The sequence below is a fragment of the Myotis daubentonii genome, chromosome 3 (assembly GCF_963259705.1).
Source record: "Myotis daubentonii chromosome 3, mMyoDau2.1, whole genome shotgun sequence".
Taxonomy (NCBI): Eukaryota; Metazoa; Chordata; class Mammalia; order Chiroptera; family Vespertilionidae; genus Myotis; species Myotis daubentonii.
The window spans coordinates 83,546,837-83,552,801 of NC_081842.1; positions in this window are offsets into that span (position 1 = coordinate 83,546,837).

A 5,965-nucleotide genomic window follows, 5' to 3' on the forward strand; every position below is an offset into this window, starting at 1 on the left:
TGCCAAGGGCTGTTTGGATATTTGTAACATCATTATCCAACCATACAAGATTATCAACTTAAAAATTAGCTTGCTATATTTGGTCAAACATTTAATCAACTCTCCCCTAATGTCTTGGCAGGGCCAAACCAAATGATTTTTCAGGCCGGACATTCCCCACCCTTCCTCTAGAGCAGTGGTTCTCAACCTTCCTAATGCTGTGACCCTTTAATACAGTTCCTCATGTTGTGGTGACCCCCAACCATAAAATTATTGTCGTTGCTACTTCATAACTGTAATTTTACTACTGTTATGAATTGTAATATATCTGATATGCAGGATGTATTTTCATTGTTACAAATTGAACATAATTAAAGCATAGTGATTAATCACAAAAACAATATGTAATTATATATGTGTTTTCCGATGGTCTTAGGCGAACCCTGTGAAAGGGTCATTCGACTCCCAAAGGGGTCGCGACCCACAGGTTGAAAACCCACTGCTCTAGAGGGAATGTAGCACTAATGATACCTTAAGTTTAATCTTCTGATCTCCAAAATTGTAACGCCAAATGTCTATCTTGTTTTTAGTCACCAACTTTGTGTTTTTTGTCATTTCAGCAATAGAAAACTAATACAATAGCCTCTGAAATATGTGTGGGAACCCTAATCTAGTATGCTGGATGTTCAAGGCCAATCTGAGAAGGACACAGCAATCTTACTGTATGCATAGGCATTCCTTTCTATAACCCAAATATTGATGTCACTATCTGGCAAGAGGCCTCTTTTGTCTAAGTTGGTATAAAGATGTGTTACTGACCAGTCAGTGAGAAGCTGCTTTTATGAAAGGCTGGCTCCTATGTTTGTATGGCTTCTATGGCTCCTGTGTTTGCAACTGTATTAGCTAGGGCTGCTTTGCGTGGCTACTTTATGAGGCTACTTTGAAGAACTGTTTGTCTGATGGTTCCTTGGTAGCAATGGCTACATGGTCTGTAATAAAGACTCCCCTATATGCCTATGACTTTTCCTGTCTTCTTTGTCTACTACCTGGCATCCTTGGAGGTCCAGCTCCTGGCAGAGGACCTGCACACCCCACAGTATGTTTCCTTTACGTCTCTATTTTTTTCTCTAGGTCTTTTGTATTCAGTGTCACATGAAAGCCAGTATAGCTATAATTAAGCACAGTATTGGTATTTGATATTATTAAACAAAATAAAAATTAATTAAAATTCCACAATACAATTAACAGGCTGCTTTTCTCAAATAATATATCATCTGAAATATTATGCAACTATTAAATAAAATGATTTAGATTTTTCTCTATTGATGTGATTAGACTTAAAGTTACAGTTTATCTAACTATTATTCTGTATCTTTTTTTAATTACTGAAAGCATTGCGATAAAGCTATTTGTAAAACAATACATTGATCTTATTTTAAAATATTTAATCGCTTTTATACTATCTTTTATTGCATGCTAATGATTTCTATTACTTGGTCAATTTTAATAATTTGCACATTATATGTAAATAATTCATGTCACCTGGATTTCAATTTATCATTTTTCTTGTGAATTTATGTATTAGTCTCTCATAATATTATATTAGTAATTGTAAAAACCTATACTTCATTATCCTTTTTTTCCCCATTTCATTACTTTAGGCATTAATCTTTTTATTGTTTTTACTTTTCTCCACATATGCCCTTTTTCTTTGTTGATTAAGGTATTACATATGTGTCCTTATTCCCCCATTGCCCCCCCCCACCTCCCCACTCCTGCCCTCACCCCCCTAGTGTCTGAGTCCATTGGTTATGCTTATATGCATGCATAAAAGTCCTTTGGTTTATCTCTCTCCCTCTCCCCCACCCTTCTCTGCCTTCCCTCTGAGGTTTGACAGTCTGATCAATGCATTTTCTCTTCCTACTTTTGGTTTAACTTCTCTTTCTTTTTCATTTATCTTATTGTATTGTCTCAAGGACTTCTAGTCATTAAATTCATGTTCCAAGCATAAATGAGGGGGAAGAGAGAAGGCAAAATAGGCATACATTTCAACATGATTAGCAACCATTTGGTATCCATCCAGCATCATGCCAAAATCTCCACATATATCGATTGCCTAACACGTGGTCACTTGGCTTTTCCACATGCAAGGCATGGCAGAAAATGTCATGTTCTATTTGGATAAGTTGTTGCTATGAATAAAATTAAATTTTCAGTATTAGGAAGAAAAATAAAATGGATACTAGGTAATTACTAACACTTTCTGTTGCATATTGTTCTAGATTGACAATTAGAATGTTTTCTTTTGTTTTGTTTTTTTTTTAATTTTTTTTAAATTAAATTAAATCTTTATTGTTCAGATTATTACATTTGTTCCTCTTTTTCCCCCCCCATAACTCCCCTCCTCCCAGTTCCCGCCCCACCCTCCGCCCTCACTCCCCACCCACTGTCCTCATCCATAGGTGCACGATTTTTGTCCAGTCTCTTCCCACATCTCCCACACCCCTTTTCCCCCCAAGAATAGTCAGTCCATTCCCTTTCTATGTCCCTGATTCTATTATAATCACCAGTTCATTCTGTTCATCAGATTATTTATTCACTTGATTCTTAGATTCACTTGTTGATAGATGCATATTTGTTGTTCATAATTTGTATCTTTACCTTTTTCTTCCTCTTCCTCTTCTTAAAGGATACCTTTCAGCATTTCATATAATCCTGGTTTGGTGGTGATGAACTCCTTTAGCTTTTCCTTATCTGTGAAGCTCTTTATCTGACCTTCAATTCTGAATAATAGCTTTGCTGGATAAAGTAATCTTGGTTGTAGGTTCTTGGTATTCATCACTTTGAATATTTCTTGCCACTCCCTTCTGGCCTGCAAAGTTTCTGTTGAGAAATCAGCTGACAGTCATATGGGTACTCCCTTGTAGGTAACTGAGTTTCTTTCTCTTGCTGCTTTTAAGATTCTCTCTTTGTATTTTGCTCTTGGCATTTTAATTATGATGTGTCTTGGTGTGGTCCTCTTTGGATTCCTTTTGTTTGGGGTTCTCCGCGCTTCTTGGACCTGTAAGTCCATTTCTTTCACCAGGTGGGGGAAGTTTTCTGTCATTATTTCTTCAAATAGGTTTTCAATATCTTGCTCTCTCTCATCTTCTGGCACCCCTATAATTCTGATGTTGGTACGCTTGAAGCTGTCCCCGAGGCTCCTTACACTATCCTCGCATTTTTGGATTCTTTTTTCATTTTGCTTTTCCGGTTGGGTGTTTTTTGCTTCCTCGCATTTCAAATCATTGACTTGATTCTTGCGCTCCTCTGGTCTGCTGTCGGGAGTCTGTATAATATTCTTTATTTCAGTCCGTGTATACTTAATTTCTAGTTGGTTCCCCAATATAACATCGAGGGTCTCATTAGTTTTCTTGTAGATCTCATTAAGTTTATCGGCGGCTTCTAAACAGTTCTTGAGAGACCTTAAAAGTGTGGTTCTGAACTCTATATCTTCCATTGATAATTTTGTCCTGTTTCTTTGTCTCCGCATTTTGTTATGCTTCCTTGGTGCACCCCCTAGTGGTCTTTGTTCGCAGTCTTATAGTTAAGCCTTGATTGTTGTAGCTAATACCAGGGAGGGTTTGACCTCCAGGCCAAGTGGCTATGAGAATCAGCTGTGTCAGCAGTGAGAGAACTTCTGTCCTCTAGGGAGGTGCTAATCTAGCCTTTGCCTGAGGCTATCCGGCAAATGCCTCTGTGCAGGGCTTGGGCAGGGCCGGTCGCACAGGATCAACAGGGTGGGCCAGAGAGAGCAGTTATGGCGGCTCTCAGTCCTGTCCCCAGGGGCTCTGCCTCTCTGAGTCCCAGCACCCGCTGCAAAGCTCGGAGAGAAAGCTGCACTCGCTCTGACCGAAGCCAGACAGTCCCACTTCTCCCGTTTGAGTCTGGGTCCCTAAAGACTCGCCCGGATCTGGAGCTCAGAGTCTGCGACTCCCTCCCGATTGAAAATGCCAACCTCGCCCTCCGTCGCCAGCCCGCTCCGCGCACTCCGCACCTCAGAATTTGACTTCAGCACTGCGCCTCCTCTGAGTGTCCGTATGCGTTTCTCTTTCCTCCTAGTTGTAGGACTTCCACTCAGCCAGCGTTCCTGTGGTTCTGGGTGATGTCCATTCCGTGTTTTAGTTTCACTTTTGAAGTAGTTGTTCAAAGCAGCAAACTCCGGCGTTAACCTATGCCGCCATCTTGGTTCTCCCCTAAGGCGAAAAAAATCGACAATTAGAATGTTTTCATTCCTTTTCCATTTCTTATAGCTTCAGGGTCCTGGATTTTGTTGAAATCAAGTTTTAGGGTTTACCACACAATTTATCTCATTTCTTTTATGATCCCTTACTTCACTGCAGTATTATAATTCCTCAATCATAATGACATTTTCCATTTAGAGTAATTATGCAAATTGCAAGTCATTACTTACCACTCTTTCTCCAATATAATCCTCATTTTTTACAATATCTTAGTTCTCATTTAATTGTCATTTGGTTATTGTATTTTCATAATTATTTTCCTCAGAATACATGGGTGATATATACTCAGAATCCATTTATATCTGAAAATGTCATTCCTTTTCACTGACAGGTGAATAGTATCTTGAATCTAACTCCTTTGGTCTCAGGAGATCATATTTCTTTGACTGATAAGTTTTAATATTATAAATGTGTCAGATGTAAGTCAGATTCTCTTTCCTTTAAAAGTTACTTGCTCTTATAAAAGTTTATAATATTTTATATTTACTGTTGAAATTCAACATTTTCACTGGGATATACCTAGTAAATGATCTTTTTTATTAATCTTCCCTAAGATCTAGAGAGACTTTTCAATCTTCAGGCACAAATCTTTCTTCAAATAAAAGTAAATTTCTTGATTTATTTAAATAATACCTCTCCTGTATAACTTCCTCTTTTTTTAAATTGCAGGACTCCTGTTATACACATGAAAATTCTCTTATCTATGTCCTCACTAACTCATTTTTCACTAGTCATATTGATTATTTATGCTCTTTCTACATATTTTATATTTCTCTCATAGATCTTTTTAGTTGATTTAACTTCCTACCATAACTATTTTAAGTGAAAGGCTAAAAAGCTTAAATATTGAAAAATTTAAATTGAAAATCTATTTTTATTGTTTTTTCACAAATTGTTTCATATGTGATGTCCTTGACAGATCTTATTGTATTTGTCTCATCTAACATTTTGATTAGTTCCAATCCATGAGAAATGCTCTTCTTTTTATTTTCTTGCTGTTTTCTTCGCTTGCTCATGTTTTCAAATACAGTGACATCACAGGCAATAGTCATCCCTGCCAGCATACATCGACCACCACAGGACTTGGGAACAAGGCAGCTCTCCAGCGCAGTTATATTCATGATCCTCCCAATCTTTAAGCACCTCATTCAGGATAGTTGCAGAGCAGAGGCAACCTTTCCCTTAAGACACAGAATACTGGTGCCTGATCTAGATCTCACGGTCAAACTAAACTGCTCTGTGTTGTTTGAGGGTTATCTTGACCTCTATTTCTAGTAAGAAACTGTATTTCTTATTTGATTATTTGTTTGTTTTTTATAAAAAGAAAATAACTCTTCAATCTAAGTAGTTTGGAAGAGAGAGGCTCCACACCAACCTTCAGGGGAGGGAGGGTGTGTGACTGAAACCATAGTCATCAGTACTTCCTATTCCTGGTAGCTCTATTGATTGGCTCAACGAATGGTCACACAGCTGAGTACAGTCTGTTTAGGCATAAGGCATTTATTAAATGAGAAATATTTTCTCCATTGGGTTTATATTTGAAAGGAAAGATCTAGAATGGCTGGCAGTTTTCTTAACACCATACATAGCCTTATAAGTAAATACAGATGAAAAAATGTTGAGAAATGGGCACACTTGTTTGTGTACCTGAGAAATAGATTGCCGAAAGCCTGTGTTACATCTGAAGTTCTCAATTATGTGAG